The sequence below is a fragment of the Melanotaenia boesemani genome, chromosome 10, assembly GCF_017639745.1.
Source record: "Melanotaenia boesemani isolate fMelBoe1 chromosome 10, fMelBoe1.pri, whole genome shotgun sequence".
NCBI lineage: Eukaryota > Metazoa > Chordata > Actinopteri > Atheriniformes > Melanotaeniidae > Melanotaenia > Melanotaenia boesemani.
Window position 1 is genome coordinate 19,194,307 of NC_055691.1, and position 20,789 is coordinate 19,215,095.

Genomic DNA, 20,789 nt, shown 5'->3' on the forward strand with positions numbered 1-20,789 from the left:
TTTTTTCCCAAGTAAATCTAAGAGCTCTTAAATGAAAGAAAATTGTTATAATATATAAAGAAAACATTGTTTTTCTTCAGTCCTAATGAGTAATGTCTGCATTGCTAATATTTGCTTAGTGCACATGAGCTGGTGTTAAAATTCTGCAGACTCGAGAATCAAAACATCTTCTAACTCAAAGTCTCGTCTGAGCACGTAGACTAAAAATAAAACCCCTCTGTCACAACAGCGTGGCTAAAAATGTATTAAATTATCATCTTCACCGTGTCATAGTTTTGTTGATTTCTGACATCCCCGAACAACAAGTAATGAACCATGCATTTTATTGAAATTCTTACTCTATTTCTTTTCTAATATTCAGTTTTCATTAAATAAAGTTGCTGTATTTAATGTACTTTATTTAACTGAATTTGTAAGAGACAAATCCAGCTTTTTTTTCCTTGCAGTTACCATGAAGTTTGGAAATAGTGCCTAGATAAGATATTGCCCTTCACAGTTGTGCAATCCTAGTTTCTAATTCTTCCCCTTTGTTGCAGAGCTAACATAGTTCACTGCCCAAGGCTGGAAAGGAAGATGGCTAAAAAAGAGCTAACAATGTTGTGGGGGATCAAAATCCCCAGATGAATCCAGTTTCCAATTTCATTTAGAGAATGCCCTCAGGCTCAGTCCCACAGTTCTGTTTTCCTGGTGATTAATTCTGGATGTGGATGAACTGCAGGGTTGGGAACTTTTGGAAATCTCACATGTGGATTTGGATCTTAGTTTTCCTGTTTAATTCTAAAAATTATTTACGTTTCATAATGATCCTTAACACAAATAAAAAAATAAAGGACACCCTGTTATTATTATCACTGCATTTGTCCCAGGCAATTGAAACTTGTCATTTGTCATTGAGCTGCAAATAAAACATATTGAGGGGGTTTTGTGTCTGACAGACAGGTGTGTGAAGTCAGTTTTTTTATTCAGTTAATTGCTATTGTAATCAGCTTGCAAAAATTTGAACTTCTCCCTTATAGAAATGAAGTTCTCAAACCAGAACAAACAAAGCTGGTTTTGTTGTTTGTGTTTCCATTCAAATATTAGCCTTTATTTGAGTATGAACTTGAAGATACAAGTTCCTTTCGCATGATTAACCATAACTGTAAACCTTTGAAATAACTTGCACATGCACACTTTGCATTAGGGCTGGGTTTAAAAAATTGATTTATTTATTTGAATCGTTTCAAATTTAATAAATCCAATATCGATTCATAAAACTTGGACATAGATTTTTTTTTTTCATGCCATCTTTTCTGATGACGTGGCCTTAACTCTCGCGTGACTTACCGAGACTCTGCAAGATCTTAGCAAACACAAGTAGTTTCCTGTGTTGCCTCAGTCCAAAATCAGCTTCTCTTGCCGAGATAATGTCAAATTCAGATGTTTTCATTCACCAGTGTGGATTACATTTACCTGTGTAGTATTTTGTAGCATATTACATTAGCTCACATTAGCAGCTAACACTAAGAGTGCAGGCGCTGCTACAGGAAGTGATGTCACCACGCATGCACATACTTCAAAATAAATCCAATATGGTCATTTTAAGTAATTTTCTGCTAAAACTGGCTTACACTTCGTCCTTTTATAAAAAATAAATAAATAAATAAGAGTGTGATGCTATTTATCTGATTTACATGGCAGCATGTCATAACTGCTCCTGCTCTGTGTCCACAGCAGTGAGCACACACACACATAACCACGTGCAAGCACACACAGGTGATCCCACTTCTGTCAGAGGACAAAGTGAACGCGTCGGAAAACACGTCAACCAGCATAAAAAACCAGACAAAAATATGAGTTTTCAAAATTTTCTCAGGAAGGTGGAGATGGGAGTATCTCACTCCTGTGAGGAGTTATTGTCAGAATTTCTAAGTTGTACTGTGGCTTAAAATGGATCCAGTATTCTTTATAGGTTTTATTAACATCAACATGTGTCTGAGATCCGAATTCCACTGAATATAACGGTTTCATCAGGACGTTTAAAAAGTTTAACTTTTCTATCTGCAGTGGGTTTTTTTTGTTTGTTTGTCTGTTTTTTCCTCCCATCTCAGCATTTCTGGCTCAGAATCTGGGGAAACACTGTATTTTTATGGTATTTCAGAAATGCATGTAGATGCGTCCAATCAGATTATTACAGTAATCTGATTACTCCCAGATAACTGATTTTGATTAAGTAAATGCACTCAATGTTTTATAAAAATATTTATAAAATAAGAAAGATAGGTGGTTTTACACGTTTAGCTGTAAATGTAACAAAATCGAATCAAAATAGGCTGCTGTGAATCGAATCAGTTCAGGAAATTGGTGACGATACGCAGCCCTACTGTCATCGGTGTCTGATGAGAGTGGAGCAGGTGAAAGATATGTGCAAAAACATTATTTTTCAGCTCTGGGTTTTCATTTAGGAGATAGTTGGCAGCAGTTTTACCCAGCGACTAGTGCTCTGCAGGATTTGCTTCAACAGATAAACAGACGACTTTTATTTTGGACAAATGTTACTAAACAAAGTGGCAGAAATTTTCCTCATCAGATCTGTCAGATGAAAAAAAAAAAGAAGAAAAATATATTTTTCTCTGCCTCTGTTTATGACACTTCTTCTATGTTGAGTTTTGGATATCTGCTCTTTTCAATGTGGATTCAAATTTAAAAAATGACGTGTGATGTCAGTTTTTATTTCCTTCACATTTTATTGAGATCCTTAAATGGAAGGATACCCCCCCTCCTTGCAGGGTTGCTTTTTGATGTTGTGTTTGCATTCAGTTATTTGACTTCAGGCAAAGCATTTGCGAGCGTTAGCAGCAACTGTATTTGCAGAAACTGTTGTGACCTACTGAAAAGTTTTCAGGTTTTAACATCACTAAGTGTCTTGGCCTCACTCTGCATCTTAAAATAACTTAAAGCTACGTGTTGTGCTGAAATCTGTCTGACATACATGGCGGCTGCTGGTTGTTTACCATTGTAGGGAGTAGTGGTGTTCCGATCGATCGGACACCGATCATTATCGGCCGATATCCGTAAAAAAGTATGTGATCGGTGTTCGCCGATCAATGCCTTCTGTTGCCGATCACAAAATCTGACCACTTATATTTCATACTCTGCAACCTGCAGAAGCGCTGCGGGCAGTGTCATAGCTCCCGCTTTCCTCCACAATTTGCATGCGCGCGGTTGCAAATCCAAAGCAAACACGTCTGCCGTGTGGAAGTTTTACACTGTGTGTGAGAGTGATGTAAAGTTTGCATCCTGTAACACGTGCAACGCAAAAGTACCTCGCGGGGGAAGTACGTCAAAATCCTTCAATAAAACGAATCTAATACGGCATTTAAAGAACAAACACTTGACGGAGTACGCTGAATTTTCGAGGCTCACTGCACAGAATGAAAGGAAGACACCCGGTGCAGCCAGAGCGCAGCTAACGCAGCCAACAATTACCAACACTCGTCCGTATGAGCGTGACAGTCAAGCAAATAACCACAAAAATAATTCAGTTAATCGGCCTTGACGACCAACCGTTCTCAGTGGTGGAGGACGCCTCTTTTACTTGGCTTTTTTTTTTTTAGCAATATTAAGATTTTGTTTTACTTTCTTATTTAGCCTGATGAGAGCCTTAATGTGTTTTCAGTCTGTTAAAATATAGTACTACTGATTACTGAAAGATAGCGCATTGTACTATGTACATGTTATTGTCTAAATTAGGGGGATTTTATGGTTCCTTTTCCACATCAAATAGTCGGCAGTGCTTATAAGAAAATTACAGCCAATCCATGTGATTGTCGGTGATCGGCAGTGATCGGTGATCGGCAGTGATCGGCACTCATGGGTGATCGGTATCGGAATCGGCAACAAAAAACCTGATCGGAGCATCCCTAGTAGGGAGCCTGAACTGTGCTTGTGGCTGCTATAGACTGTAAACCTGGGTGAGGGGTCCTTATCTGTCGACAGTACTATCTAGTTAATCAAACCAGTGCAGTATTATTGCAGGATGTGCTGTTGTGGGATTTTTGGAGGTGAATTCTACGAGTCTGTTTGCTGAGTCTCTAAAATGCAGTCAGTTAACCAGCTTTGCTCGGGGAAGATTTTATGAACTTTAGCTTTAAGGTTAGTTTTGCAGAATGTCCATTTTACATTAAAGGTTTTTGATAAGTCCAGTCTTGTAAATTACTGATGAGATGGATGAAAGGCTAGGTGTGGTGCCTTTTTGCAAATTCATGCTTATTAATAAGTCTGCCAAACATAAACACTATGCTCTATACTTTTAGACAGACAGACAGACAGATAGACAGGCAGTCATAACAGTCCGGTACACAAAATACACAAAAATACAGAAAAAAAAACACAATAAGATGAAATATTGAAAGTAGAAAAATAGAATAGATACACTTAAGGGCACTTGTGAGGTGATAGTATAATAACAGTAAAAGTAACCGTATAATAATAACAGTATATAATGGTAGCAGCAACGGTATATGCTAATAATAATAATAATAATAATAGCAATAGTAATAATACTACTACTACTAATAATAATACTATATGTATACATTTTCCTATTTATACATATATTTAGCATGTGCAATTTATGCAAAGATATATAACTGCAATGTGATGAGTGTGTGAAAAGGTGGCTCTTACAGAGGTAGATAAGTTGTAAAGTCTGATTGCAGCAGGTAGGAAGGATTTCTTGTATCGTTCCTTAGAGCAGCGGGGTTGAATGAGTCTGTTGCTAAAGCTGCTCTTTAGCTTGTTCAGTGTTTTGTGGAGGGGGTGAGAGGGATTGTCCATTATTGCCAGCAGCTTTACAAGCATCTGCTCCTCCACCACCTCCTCCAGGGTGATAGGTTTGGAGCCAACAACAGACTGTGCCTTTCTGATCAGTTTGTTCAGTCTGTTGCCATCCTTTGCCTTGATGCCTGCACCCCAGGACACCACAGCAAAGAAGGTAGTGCTTGTCACAACAGACTGATAAAACATCTGCAGCATCTTGTTGCAGACATGAAACGAACTGAGCCTCCTCAGGAAGTAAAGCCGGCTCATGACCTCTGTGTTGGTGGACCAGTCCAGTATTACACCGAGGTATTTGTATTGGTCCACAAAATCCACATCCATCCTCCTGATGCAGACAGGAGAGGGCAGAGGCTTGTTCTTCCTGAAGACCACCACCATCTCTTTGTCTTAGCCACGTTCACTTGCAGGTGGTTCTAAGGTGTTTGTTGGGTCTGTCCATGGAGGAATAAGTCTTTTGCAGCAGATGGATGATCAGCTGTCTTAAAATGTACACTGTTTCAAAAAGTTGGGATGTTCTTAAAAGTTAGAATCCACCCTAATGCTTCACATTTTACACTTTGGGGGGGATATTACCAGTGAGCTTAACTACAGGTCTGGTGGTGTCCTGCTCATACCTCAGATAAATAGGCAGCTTTCATTTGTCGTCTCTTTCTCCTTTGTTAGTCGTCATCTTAGATATAGCTCTCTTGTCTCATCTCCTTGCTTTTAACACATATTAGTCTTTACTGAATTGGTATAAAAACTATATACATTGTTGTTATTTGTTGACTCTTTTTAGCTGCATCAGTGTATCATCTGTCCCCTCTGTTTCCTCTGCAGATCCATTTGATAAGAGTTCCAGTAAAATCAAACTGGTCTTGGAGGGGGTCAAGCTCTGAACTGAGAATCAGATTGGTAATATCTGTGTTGTGAGAATTTCTTTGTTTTTTATCCTCCTTTGTGCTGAGGAGTTTATCAACAGTTTTGTTTTATTTTGATTATAATCTGTGTATTTTAATGAGTTACTTGGTGTTACGCTGGATTCATGCATTATTAAGGCCAACACAGGACTTTCAGTACAGCTTTGTCAATATCTTCCACAAATGTACTTGTAATAGCTTGGTGAATTTCTGGCAGACCTTTTTCATTCATGCAGCTACCATATCTTGGTGTTTCTAGAAGGGTACGCCATCTCTTTCAGATGAGAAAAATTTGCATTAGCCAATTCATTTAGTAATACAACTGTTGGTGACATCGATAGGAAAAATAAAAAAAAAAACAGGGCCACACATTCTTACATCGTGGGCATGATTACTAATGAATCAACAACCCAGTAAGCTCATTTAGTATTCTATAATTACACTCAGCATTAAAATACAAGCAAGATAAATGATAATTGCACATAAATGTTGTGCTTAACTAACATGTGGCCACAAGTTAATGATCTCTTCCACACGTTAATAATGCATGACCACAGGACATTTTTTTTTCAGTTGATCTCATCAGATCATCAGTAGTTTTGTGTTATAAAGTTTTAAGAAACTTAAGAAATTTCATTATAAGTGCTAGGTTTGTGGGAATTAATTCTATTTTGCACGATTCCCGCAGCCCGCAGTAAATTTTAGGCCCTGGTAAATAGTGTGAATCATTTCCAGTGACTTGAGACTAGACTTGGACTTGCACTCAAAAGACTTGAGACTCACCTCGGGCTAGCAATTTGAGATTCGTGAACATTTTTTTTTTTTTTTTTTTTTTTTTTTCTGCCTGTCTGATCCCCTTCCTGCTGTGTGTTGTCATTTTCCCAGACTAACACTGACGCAACTTCACACAAACACAAATGTGGCCACGATTGATCAATCAAAACAATGCCAGCACCGATGAACCCATATGTTGCTGCAACACTGTTGTTCCTTTTCGGGATTAAAAATATAATAAAAAGGTCTAATATTAGAGCAGCAACCTGCAACGCTGTGATATTGAAAAACATTTACCTTAAATTACACCTGGACAAGTTAGTCACTGTAACAATAAAGCTATTGTATTAGCAACAAGCGTACACCCACAGCAGTGGGAATGTTGGCTTATTTCTACCTTTGTACTAAAATAATGTTAACTCCATCACATGGACTTCACTGAATGTGTTCAGAAGAAGCATGTGGCATTTACTGGCATTTACTTGATGATGATGATGACATTAGCTGTGATAGTACACTCATTGTGACTACAGCATCATACTCACAAGGGTTTAACATTTTTAGGGTGCAAGCTTTATCTTACCAGGATGTTCATCTTTTTATTGTTGTTTGCATTATTGTGAGAATCCCAGAAGACTAGCGACCACTTTGTGGAAGCTAGTGGGGATCCTAATTAATTAATTAATAAATAAATAAATTTATTTGTTTTTCAAATATGGGATCTAAATCAATTAAAATATAGAATTTTTTTCCTCAATTTAAAAAAATTTAAAATCAATGTTTTCTCTTCTCAGCTCTGTTATCAGAAGCTCTTAAAACACAATGAATAATAAATAAAATTTTTGTTATGCACTAGGACCAAATATGGACCTCTTGAGCCACTGTTCTGCAGATTTTACATTTATCTGCTGCAATACACCCGAGTCAAATTAGTAATCGATCATTAAAAGGCTTGTGCAGAACTTGGTAACAAGTTCATTTAAACCAGGTGTGATTTCAATCAGGTGCATTGCAGTTAAGACTGCAGTCGATTATTTTGGTAATTGCATAGTCTAGCAATTATTCTGACGATTATTCAAGAAATCAAGAAACTGAGGACATTTGCAGTTATTTACATTTAACGACATTAGCTTATTCTAAGAGCTACATAAACAAAAGAGAAAATAAAATGTTTACAACAAATCAAATTCCTTTTAAAAACATTTTTATTGCAGTAACGTTAAAAAATTCAAAAACATGTCTCTAATAGCTGCCTCATTAAAGAGAATAATTTTTGGAGGTGATCGGGATCACCGTCTGGATCCAGGAATTTTTTTTAAGGATTCTTCAATATTGAGAGATAGGGATAATTTTGCCATTACAGCTTCTAACTTAACAGATAAGGCCCAGAATCAAAAGCTAAAATGTTATAATCCGACATTGTTTGACCATAGTCATGTTGATATTCAGGATCTGGTGATCCAATAACTTCAAAGCTGTTATAGCCATTTGCTTCATCTTGGTGTCTAAAGGTATGTTTCCAGAGTCAATTATTCTAAATAAGATGTGGTATCTATCCTGATGATGGTAATAGATAGTGATATTAGCTTGAATTATACAATAGGATGTTGGCATGGGGTTGGTAACTGGGTGGGCTGTTGGGCCTTTTGGGATTTTTCTCAGGTGAGTGATTCTATGGCTTGGCAGAGGTTTGTGCTCTCTAAGTGCTTCAAGTCCTATATATAAAATAAAGTGCATAAGATGCAATATTTGTAGCTGTGTCTCTCTTCAAGAGGCTTGGTTGTCAGGCTGTGAGACTCCATTTTCTATTCTTCCCCAACAAAGTGGCACTTCACCCCGAGATACACCTCTGTTGCCACACTCGTCCAGATGTCTGCTGTGAGGGCAAAACTGTCAGTCTCTTTCAAGGTGTTTTTAATTTTTATTATTTTTATTTTATTTTATTTTTTTTACTTTGATTCCCTCATACTTTTTTCCATCATTTTGGTGAAGTAGGTTCTGGAAAGAAGCTGATATTTTCAATTGAAAGTGGAAATCATCTTCTGGAATCCTGAACAGTGGGCGCATCTCTGTGATGATGTTTAAAAGCATGTTCCTGGCCAGTCAATGAGAACAGTTTTGTCCGTCTTCTGCATTAATTACGCGTAATTTGGTTCGTTTTCAGGGCGCTTAGCTATCTGTCATTTGACGCAAAAGACAGAACAGTACCACTGGAAATCATAGGGGCAGTGCAGAGCAGAGTAGCGGACATGCTACCAGGGAAAGAAAAAAACAGAGATAAAGAAAAGGATCAGTAAAGGAACAAATAAGCAGAAGAAGAATGAAGACGAAATGTAGAAATTGTGCAAGCTTTTGAAGAAAGGATATGCAAACGTTTAGGGCATGTTGGGCGGTTGGAAACAACTTTATAGCGATGCATTACTGCCACCAAACGATGTCTGAGACTGAGGTCAGGTTGCGGGAATGAACTCTTAACTTAGCACTGCCTGCTAGTGGAGAAATTGACTTAAACATGGCAACGCAAAAGATGCATGGAGTATGAGGATAGCGACGCATGACAACGTTTGAAGTGAAAATCAATAGGTGCCTTTAGGTGTTTCTGCCGCCTGCGGAAAACTTGAGGAGATGGAAATTGTTAGTCAGCGCAGGTAACCTTACACAGATGGCTATCCATGGGTATTAAATTCATCCATGGATTAATTTAATTTTCAAATGAATGCCAGGCTTAGTGAGAGAGTATAAGTACCAATGATTTGTCATATATCAGTCTCAGATTCTGCAGAGACACTGAGACTAAATTACATTTGGATTCAATTCAAATTGAGATCAGTGCAAAAACTGCACGGCTGCAGCAACACATTTACTGTGGAAGAAAGGAACAATCGCACCTTGCAGTGTTTGTCACTTACCATTCAAGGTGGTAAAGACATTATGTAATGTTAATGCTGAAAATGCCATCCCATATTTACCCCCTCACCATTTGTAAATAAACATCCACTGCATAACCTTTCTTGACACAGCAAGAGTTTTTTGCAGGAATAATCCTGTTGGTGCTGCTCAAATTAAATTTGCAGACTCACCCCGTTTTCATGTCACCCAGCTGAGTGGGAGCACATCTCAAATTACCTGACTCATAGACTATTCTTTCACTCTCTGTCACACTACAGACACAGACAGCTCACCCTGTGATCTCATTAGCAATAATGGCGTGTGCCGTATCTCTTCAACTTCTCCCTGATTGTGTTTGTGCTTCTTGTTTGATGTGTGACATGATCTGAATCACATGAAGGTGAAAATGGTGAAAAAAACAAAACACTGGCATTCCCTGAAAGCCCCAGCCCGAACCCATGCCAACCACAACCATATCAGGATTACAGGCCAGGCAGGGTGGGGTGGGGTGGTGGTGGTGGTGGGGGGCTGACAAAACATCCACAAGGGATGACATGAGTGTGACTTGTCTGTCGTGAGACTTGTGTGAAAAAGAGCTTGTAGCACTTTGAGGGAAGAAGACATTTGAGTCTCTATTTGTATGAGAGGAGCAAGTTTATGGATTATATGCTGACTGCTTGTGAAACTTTGATGTGCGAGTGTGTGTAACTGAGATAGCCAGCAGGTCTCCTGCCCAGATATTGGCATTCAACCATTAGTTTTGGGCCGTGGAATGAAGAGGAGAAGTAGGAGGAGCTGGGACTGCCATGATTCAGAGGACTGTTGACGGACAGGAACAGGGGCTGTGTACACGCTAGCCAATGAGCATGGTGCTGGTAAACAAGACGCAGCACTACAGCCTCCATTATTCACTTCTTTATATATGTCTGGACTCAGAACTGGGACAGCTTAAGATCAAAGTAAAAATCTGATCTTCCCTGATACAACCACTTTCTCCCTTGGCTTTTCTCTAGCACTGTTAAGGAGTTTCAGTGGAAATGTTCAAAGTGTTTGTTTTCTCCACTGAAGAACAGATAAGATCTAATTATAGATATATTCATGCATGTATTTACTCTGGCATGCATAACTTTGCCTTGTGCCAGCACATCTCCTTCCCTCTGGGCCAGTATCGAGTAAAACACCTGCACCGACACGTGAGGGAAGATCTGGAAAAATCACATGAAACTCGCTGTACGTTTTAGCATCAGAAAAAGGAGAATAACTCTCTAGAGGGATGGGATTGTCAGTTTGGATGCCAGTTCAGCTCAGTTTTTAAAAAGAAAATATCTTTTTTAAAGAACGATGCTGTTTCCTATATTCAGTCTAAACATTACAAACTTTAATACTGACTACTAAGAATCTTCAGTAATGGCCTAAATCCCAGTCCTGATTCTGTTCATAGTCAATCAGTCTAATAATGACTGATTGACTAATAATGGAACAAAATGTCTGTGCTTGTGAGTCTATTATAAAAATCCTTCTGGTTTTGTATTAGTAAGCATCTGTACTGTGAAGTATGTTTTATAGAAAAAGTGGTTTGTAGTTTTTACTCTATAAAACAAGGGATTCAAGCCAGCTCAAAGCAGAGGGGAAAAAACCTGAGTGTTTAAATGCTGAGCTGCTGTGTTTGATCTAAGCATTCCTTTCCAGTGCACATTTCATTAAGGCTCCCTGGATTTCACTTAACACTGACTGTTTAATATACTGAATTTATTAAGTTAAAATCCAATATCATTGTTTTAGTTGGCTCAAGAAAAGTCAACTCTGTTTACAGATGACTGAGGGTGACCCAAAATGGTTTCCATTTACACAGATACAAGAATTAAAAACAGAAACAATGCTGTAAACAGTCAGTTCAAAGATTCAGACATATCAGAGGGGTGTTTAGTTTACTTTTATTTGTGATTTCTGTTCCCATCACATTTGCAATTTCAGGACTAAAACAGTGTGTGTACAGTTTCTAATAACTATATTCATATTGCCAGGTATTAGCACAGTTCTTTTTTATTACCACAGTATTCCAGAGTATTCTGGAATAAAGTCATGTAAACTCAGAGCAAAAGGACTTCGTAGAGGTACAACAGAAATGGCCAGATGCAAACGAGAGACAAAAGGGCATCATGCTCGGTGAGGAGCACTGGCAGCTTCTCCTTCCTGTAAATTTTGTAATAATCATTTGTTGATGATCATAAGGGTAACAGAGAAGTATATATGGAGAATGGCATTCATTCATTCATTCATTCATTCATTTATTCATTTAAATTGCCTTTGTTTTCCTAACTTCTCGACTTCATTGGCCATTTATCAGCTTGTGCCAGAAAACAGAACCCTCTCTAAATAGCCTGGTCATTTTCTTTTTAAAGTTGCAGAAGGAAAGAGCAGCCATCGTTACACATGACTGTTTGGGCATGGCTGCTCTTATTTATAGCACACTTACGTAAGAGTGCATTATCAGAAAAGATGATAAGAGACTAAATTAGGAAAAAAAAAAAAAAAACAAAACAAAAAAGAAAAACACAACAAACATTGTAGTGAATCAGTGTAATATAGTTAAATTATGCTGCTTGTTTGCAGCATATGTCTTGAATTCATTTAAAGTCTTTGTATACATGGTCTGAACATACAGTGGTATAAAAAAGTGCTTGCCCCCTTATCCTAATATCCGGTTGGGCAACCCTTAGCAGCAAAAACTGCAATTAAGCGTTTGCGTTAGCTTGCTATGCGCCTTTTACAGCACTGTGGAGGAATTTTGGTCCACTCATCTTTGCAGAATTGCTGTAATTCAGCCATATTGGAGGCTTTTAGAGCATGAACCTCCTTTTTAAGGTCTTGCCACAGCATCTCAATGTTATCACTTTCATTGTTGTGTTTTTGGACAAGACACTCCAGTGTCGGCATCACAGGTGTTTGAATGTGGATGAATGTTTGGTGGTTGTCGGAGAGCCATTCAGAGGTGGACTTGCTCGTGTGTTTTGGATTGTTGTCCTGCTGCAGAATCCAAGTTCGTTTCAGCTTGCGGTCATGAACAGATGGCCGGAGATTCCCCTTCAGTGTTGTTTGGTTTTGCGGTGTCGGTGGAGTCGGTCCTTGGGGTGTGTGAAAAGTCTGTGTAGCAGGTGGCGTTCAAACTAGGGCCTGACCGATTAATCGGCCATTATTAGCCCTTTTCAAAATGGCCAATATTGGCCGTTGTTTTGCCGATTATATGCCGATTTACTGTGTTACAATTAGTGCCAGGCCATTTGTGACCATTAGATATATAAAATACAACTATCAAAGATGACATATTTTTTTACATTTGAGAAACGCATATCTGGTTTTTATTTTGGTTCATATATGATATATGCCATGATATATTTCATGACAAAGAAAATATTGGCGTAAAGAAAATGTAATTTAACATTGAGGGTAGGGCTGGGCGATATGAACCAAATCTTATATCTCGATATTTTTTTACCTGAATCATATACGATATATATCTCGATATATTTTTTTTTGGTCAAGTAACCAAAGAGACAGTTCTAATTTACAGCCTTCAGGGCTAAATCCACTTTTACTAAGGATCAGCAGCACATGTGCATTAAAACCGCTGACTGAAATTAAAGTAGCTTTATATTAAATTAAATGCTCCTAAAACAAAATGAATGGAAAATACTTTTCAATGACCATAACAAAAATACAGCTGTGCAAAATGCAAAAGAAAATATTATTTTAACTCAAAATAAGCTGTCTCGATATAAACGATATTCCCTCCTTCTATTTTGCGTCTGATAAAGTTTCGATATATTTGAAAATCTCGATATTTTGCCCAGCCCTAATTGAGGGTATAAGAATGCTGCAAAAATAATGTTTAGTTAATGTCACTCATTTTGGTTATATAAGGCATACACCCTATATATATTTTTCTACCTGTACTTTAACCTACTTCTAATTGGCATCAGTAAGAAGTACAAAACAAGACATATTGAAGTAATTTATCATTCATTTATACAATTAAGTTATAGATGGACTTTTTTTAAGATTATATATTTTAATGTACCAGTTATTTAATGCTTTGTTGCATGTTTTTGGAAATTCTTCTGTTGTAAAGTTAAACACATGAGGACAAAATATTGTGAAGCAGTAAAATGTTCTGCCTGTAATTCAAATTTTTGTTGGTAAAAGCATTAATGAACCAAAAATGAAGTTAATTTATTCATTATATATTAAAAAAAAAAAAATAGGCCGATTAATCAAAATTTTTTTTCTGCCAAATATTGGTATCGGCCTCAAAAAATCCATATCGGTCAGACCCTAGTTCAAACAAACATTTTATGCTCGATTCAGAAAAAAATGTGAATCATGTTTTTTTTGCCCAGAATTGAGATCATGATACTTTGACATGATTTTTTCACAAAATGTTTTTGCACTGAACTTTAACAAAACACAAAAAGACATTTAAATGGTCTTTCAGGTAGAGCAAGGGTGTCAAAGTCAAACACACAGCGGGCCAAAAAGAAAAAAACTAACAAGTTGAAGTCCGGACTGGTTCACTGTTCATTAAAAACCTTTTAAAAATGACCTTATTGCGCACATCGAACCTGGAACTAACAGGGCCTGTTACGGCCACCGCTTATTGCTGGCAGCTGTGGCTCATTTTGCCGCTGATTGCCAGTTCTGGAGGCTCTGTCTGGAGTGGCTGGAGCCGGCACACCTCCGTCTCCGCCCCTCTAATAGCCTTCACTATGGACCAACTAGGCTGCAGCTTGTTAGAGGCTGAGGCTGAAAAGGCTGCAGCCGAAGCCAGTCAGGGGGGGAAGCTGGATTGGCACAGGCTGCTTCCCCTCGCTTAGTCACTATGTGTGCGTGTTGTAGGAATGTAGCTGGTTAGCACAGGTGGCCTCATTCCGATTTGTGGTGGAATTTTTAGGTAGCAAAGCTTACTGGGTGCTTGCTGTGCTTTGTATGGGTGATCCATTTGGTTGCAGACCATTTTGTGTTGTCCTGTGGGAGGACTTAGTCATGGTTCTGTTTAAGTTGGATTCACTGTTTTACACCCAGTTTTGTTTAAGCTTTGGCTACACCTTTAGTTGTTCTGCCACAGTGGGTGCTTTGTGTTTAGTTACAGTGTTGGGCTAGATTAGTGTTTGGTTTTGGTTGTGACTTCCGTCACTTTAGTTTATGGATCCTCTGCTCTTTTGTTTGGTTTTAGCTTCACAGAGTCTTTGTAAAGTCCTTTGGTTTTGACTCGGTGGTTTTTGGTATAGGTTCTGGTATATTTCTTTCAGCAGGTCCGCTAACCCCAACACTCATTCATTTTGTGTACTTTTTTTGTTACAGGTTTTCACTCATCGTTCACAGGTTTTAATAAAATGGTTTTATTTTACCTTTACCATCTGTCCCCAGCGTCATCTTTTGTTACACCCAATCATGCCCCTGAATCGGGTTGTAACAGAGCCTCTTAGTTCTTGTCTATAAAACATTAATCATTAAATAAAAAATCAAAAGTCTGTTCAGATCTGTTGCATCGTAATGAATTAATCGTAATTAACATGTTAAAGTCTCACTTTTAATAATTCATTTACTGGCTATGTGACCTGCAGGCCATGGGTTTGACACATGTGATCTAGAGTTTCCAACCTGTCCCGGAATATGTCAGATGTAGAGCTAACTGTCCACCATGGGATTTGAACAGCGTTCCCACTGAGAGGGTAAAAAAGAAAGTTCAGGAGTCAGAGAAAGAACAGAGATGGGGAGGGACGGGGGAGGACAAATACTACTGAAGGAAGAAATAGTTGGCATATGTTATATAGACTGATCAGAAACGGGGACAACAGAGGCTTGTTTAGTAACATACCATGTATGGGATGTCACACTCCTTTTCTGAACTGCAGAGTCATGTTCAAATATAGTGGCTGATGCCATTTAAATGTGATGCAAGACTTTAGCTGTTGGATAGGCTCTGATCTGATATGCTTTTTCTGCTCTGGTTCCAGATGCACAGTAATGGCATCGTGTCTAATGTCCTATTGTGTCACTCCCTATTCCAGTCTTTTGTTTAGTCGTAATATTTTCAGGCTTTTTCTTTCATAAATATTTTAATGTATCTACTCTGTAACTTGTCAGAGTCTGCTTTGGCTGTGAGATGCTTGATCATGACATTATCCTTCTAGCATGGAGACAGACTGGCTGACTTAAATTGAGTTCATTTTGAAAAGTGAATTTTAAACAAACAGATCTATTGTATATGTTTTAATCAGAGGATTGCTAAAGGCTTTTTGGAGCTCGAGTTTAGCTCTTGAATATTTTTCCTTTTGTCTGGAAAACCCAAGTTTCCAGGCTCTTGTAAACATCATGGTGGAGTTGTGTCGTCTTGGGAACAGGATCTTGGCTTGAAGTCATGCTTCATGGACCAGTCAGCTGCCCTTCCTGTTGCTTCCCAGACTGTTTAGCTTGGACGCCAGTCGGGACACATACCTGAGAGTGACAAACATCTGTGTATTTCATTTACAAGCAATTTTAGTACTGTTTAAAAATAAATGAATAAAGTTTAGAAAAGAAGTATTTTGTCCAAGTAATCCTAAATCTATGAATTGGCAGTTCTTGACACACCTGCAGGATCCTTAAAACCGTACATATTTCAATTAAAATGCAGTAATACCTTGTGGGTTTTCATGCTGAGCATAATGCTACATCTTTGATTTAGGTTCTGTTGAGTTTGGCACATTTTCCTTCTCCTGAGTATCTTAGTATTTACTTCAACCTGTTGCCCAAAGCTCATGTCACAATCTTTATAATTTTTACTCCGAACTACAGCATATTGAGTCTGACTTTCACTTTTGGTCTTAAAGTGATCATTTGACAAACTTTATGCATGAAAGATGTTGATCATGCTTTCAGAACAGCAGCTTGTAAATCAGGAACACCTGCTGAGTCATTATAGATCGGGCTTAGCTCAGGGAGTGGGTGCAAACTACGCTCATTCTGCTCGGATGCAATAAAACACTTTGCATCACAGTAGCAACAGCCTTTTGTGCTCAGCTCTATCTGTGCTGATTACAGTTGCTTAACCGCCATTAAGACACACATGGAGTTGTTCAGCTGTCTGCCACGTAAAATTACTGTAGTGCCCTGCCAGCTACAGACACAGGAAGGAAGTGGTCAAGGCTAAAACCAGGAGTAAAGTGATGCCCTGGGGAGACTCTGCCCAGATTTGTTTTTCAAATCATAGCTGGAAGATTTTAGACATCACTGTAGTTTAACTAGCTGTGTATTTATCCATACACACAGATATGACTGAGCTACCAATTCAAAATTGCCTTTTAAGATGAATACATATTTAAATGTGCACAGCCCTCACACCTGCATGTTTTCTCACAGACCCACACTGTTCACACCCCCTCCCCTGCCTACCAGAAGCCAATATTATTGTTGGATTATATATTAAAAGCCAAGCTATGTTTAGCATGTCGACCCTCTTATAGTCAAAAATAAAACAAGTTTTCAGTGTAAACACACTTTCCACCTCTCAGCCCTTGACTTTACCAGTTTAGAGTCACTCAGTGAACTCTATACTAACAATTCCTTATAAAGCCTGTTTTCTTTTCTGAGCAGACTACAGTGTGAGAGGGTGAAACCAGAAAGCCATGCCTGCAGCCACAAATTCAGGGCAGGGGAGTGGTTTATGTCTAATTTGTGTTGACTCACTCCTTTTAATGACAAGTGGGACGTGACAGTGTTGTGAAGAAGTTTGGAATAGCTCGTTAGTCTGTTGGCATTATTAATTCACGCAGGCTTTTTGGCTGGGTGATCAGATTGTTTATGAAGAATATCGAACGCCAAGAGGGAGCTGTTTGTGTGTTTTTTTTGTCAGCAACATTCTAAACTCGGGTCTTGGTGGAAGAACACTGACCGCAAACGATTCAAGATAAAATTATGTCTACCAGCTAAACCTCTCATTAGTGAAATGATGTGTGACAGTTATCCTGCAAACATAAACAGTTGTATCTAGATAATATAATATTTTTTATTAAGCTTATGAACCCCCAGACTGTGTTACTGCTTAATTCAGTTCCAATTCTTGCTGACAAGTAAGAAAATTTGCTGGTGATATTTCTTTCAGTTCAGATGAGTCTCTCTTCTTGAGGAAAGAATCATGATTATGTGAGGCTGGACAGTTTTTTACAAGCAGCACAACTCTAATGGTTCTATTAGCTGCTTAACTATGTCCACAGCAGCTGTTCACACTGAAATCATTTCCATCCTGAGTTAAGAACTGTGACTTTTTTTGATTTTCAGCCTCCTCATGATTTCTCTTTATTAACAACTAAACAAAGAATTGAAACACTTGTAGATTCCACATTTTTTTCTGTGCTTCTCCCGATTAAACAGAGATACACAGACTTCTGGGGAAAAAAAGAAGTAGCCACTCAATTTCAAAAGCCTAAACCACTGTCAGACGTTAACACCCTTAAAGCTGACGTCTGATGTCTTATGTCTTTCTTTCCTTGTCTGTAGAAAATTTGGCTGCAGCCTGAAGGTGCCCTGTGGCTCTGTCTGAAGCGGCGAGTTCTGGGACTCTCAATTTGACAATACTGGAAGCAACGGGGAGCCACGTTGCCTGGCTGGTGAGTAAAGTCAAAATTTCATTTTCCTTTTATCAGCTGGGATACACAAGTAATCGTTTGGAAACTACATTCCCTTTGAACCTCTCTGTGTATGACAAGGTTATTTCAGTGTTCTCTTTGAGCCATTGTATTACCAGAAATGAGTTTTATTCCACCTTGGTAAGGTCTTCATAGTTTTTTTCCCCCTTCTTAATTAAAAGTTGAGTTAATGCTGAGTTGTACAAATGAACTGCTGCACAATAAGACACATTACGCATTCACTTACCTTTAGACTCCACATAATGTTTGGAGTGACCTCTGTCTGTTAGAAAAAGCTTCCACATGCTTGTGCAGCTAGACTGGAAGACAACGCTGCATTTCAGTTTCTACCCCCACTAACCAGTCTGATGTTTGATAGCTCTTTGCTGTTGTGGTGGCACCTCTATAAATCCTCTTCTTTGTGAGTGCTATTCATTTGCTTTAGCACAGAACTGCAACTGCAGAGGAGTCAGATTTGTCAAACGCTAAATAGCCTCATAAAACTTGGCTTTTGTGGGTAAAGATTTATTTATGTGGAACAAAATGTCAGAATGCAGTTATATTTGACTGTAATCCACCCATTTCAGCTCATACTAAGAAACTCACATGCAACCCATTGCGGTAGCGCACATGACCAGAAAAAGAAGTCAAAACCGTATCAAGTCATGTTCAAATGATTCAATTAATTTGGAAAGGATTCTTTCTGTTTATAAAATAATCAGTCCTTTTTGGGGAATAGTTTAGTCCTTCATGACTATACGACACTTGATTTTTAAGTTATAGCTTCACATCGTGAAGAGTCACAGTCACAAATAAAATGAAATTCTGTCTCTAATGCAGAGTAGGTCACTTGCAATTTGATTAGCTTTGGCAGTATTTTCAGGACAACAGCGGAACTGCTTTAATTCAGCCTAAGTCCCACCAGTGTCTGCAGAACTGTCACAGCCAGTGTTAAATATTGGACATGTGAAAGGGATGTGGCTAATCTAGGGCTTTTCTTTCTTTTTTTTTTTTTTTTTTTAAGCTCTTCCTCTTTGAAAATACCATCCATCCGGTCATCCGTTTTAGGGTTTTGGCAGCTGGAGCTGTCCCTTTTGAAAATGGTTCATTCTAATATATCAAACTGCATATTTACTGTTAGAATTAAGTGTAATAAAGTATGATTTTGGGCATCAGGAACATATTTGAGTTATGATGGTCATGTCAACAGCCCTTTGATGCTGGCTCTAAAAAGAAAGTTCTTAAATTTTCTAGTGTTTCCACAACAAACTAAGCTTTGAAGAAGAAATATCTTTTCTTCTTCTGCATATTTTGGCAACAGCTTAAAAAAGGGTTGATTCATTCAAGATACATTGCAGCTTTAGAGAGATGACTAAGTGATTAATCACCGATTACTTGTCCTGCCCTCTGCTGAGTTCAGTAAACCATTCAGTAGAAATGTATCACCTAGATAATAAGTAATGGTGAACACAGTCTTCTTACTGACTCACTGGAAAACTGTGAGTTCACTTAAATTTAATCAAACTCAAATGTGAAAACTTTAATGCAATGCTTTTCAGAACCTAAATTTAGGATAACACTGCATAAGTGCACACTAAATTAGCTGTTTTAGCTGATATGAGTGGTACAACAATACCAGTGTTTGCTTTTGATAAAAAGGATGGAAAAAAATCTTTAGGCTTCATCACACTTTTTAATTTCTGTTTAGATGCCTGTGGCAGACAGCGGCCTGGAGCTGCACTTGAATCCCTGTGGTGATTCTGAGCACTCTGAAAGTTAATGTATATTGACTGGATGTGTAAAATATATATAGATCCATCAAGATGACACATTGTTGACTCATGGAAGCTCTTAAAGTTGCTCCACGTATTGATTGTTGCATTTCCCCTCACTGTCATCATCCTTATAAATGGATTAAAATGTGTCCTGTGCTCTTTTGCTTCTCAAGTTACCATTTCAGCAGCGTTATTCAGAGTGCCCTTGTGATCCATCTTCAACTGTAAATAATATAAAGTTTTCCCATCAGGATCCTGTTGATAAGGTTTAAGTCAGTTATGCCATAGAATGCATCCAATTTCCAGGAAAAGTGTGTGTAAAAGTTGGAAAACCTGGTCCGTCCTTTAAGCCCATTGTGTTAATGGAGACAAAGTCAGTGTAAATCAATAAATTAGTAGTCATCTGGAAAATGTATTCCCATTATACTCCTGGTCTGCCTTCCAGTTCCTGCTGTTCACCCCAGTAAGTGAAGTGTGGAAGCAAGCAGCTGTTGGAGTTCTCATCGGAGAGCAGGAATGGATTTCACAAAGAGTCACAGATGTCTGAGACATCAATATAAAATGATCTACGGCTCAGCTCTCTGCTTCATTTCTTCTAATATTCAGAGTGAATCTCTGAGGGATAAGCTGATGACTCTGGAATACTGGCTTTCCAGATTCACACTATGATATTGCCACACTTTCTAGTAATGACAAAATATTGAGTCAGACAGTCATTATCTAAGAATTGAGACAAAAATTAAATTCACATAGTACAGGAAATAAAAAAAACAACAAACAGTGTTTGTCTACTGGCCTACGTCCCAGGTATAAAAAAAATTAGAAATATATATATATATTTTTTTTTCTCTCTACCTTCACCTGATTGTGAAAGAAAGGTCCAGTAGTAAAATGGTGTGAGATTGACTTTTGAACTCTTTAGGTCACTTTCGTAGGATCAGTAGAGGTTGGAGAGTTGTGGGTGGTAG

The 20,789-nt window shown here is 38.2% G+C and overlaps 1 protein-coding gene across 2 annotated transcripts in view; it reads left to right on the forward strand.

The window, feature by feature from the left end:
- The window catches only part of peak1 (pseudopodium-enriched atypical kinase 1), a 107,078-nt gene that overhangs the window by 11,578 nt on the left and 74,711 nt on the right, over positions 1-20,789 (forward strand). The window contains exons 2-3 of one of the 2 annotated variants that reach the window (XM_041996963.1): positions 5,641-5,715; positions 17,919-18,028. The gene's annotated coding sequence lies outside the window, so the exon portion shown is untranslated. The remainder of the gene's footprint in view (positions 1-5,640; positions 5,716-17,918; positions 18,029-20,789) is intronic. The other variant, XM_041996965.1, reaches the window with a different exon arrangement.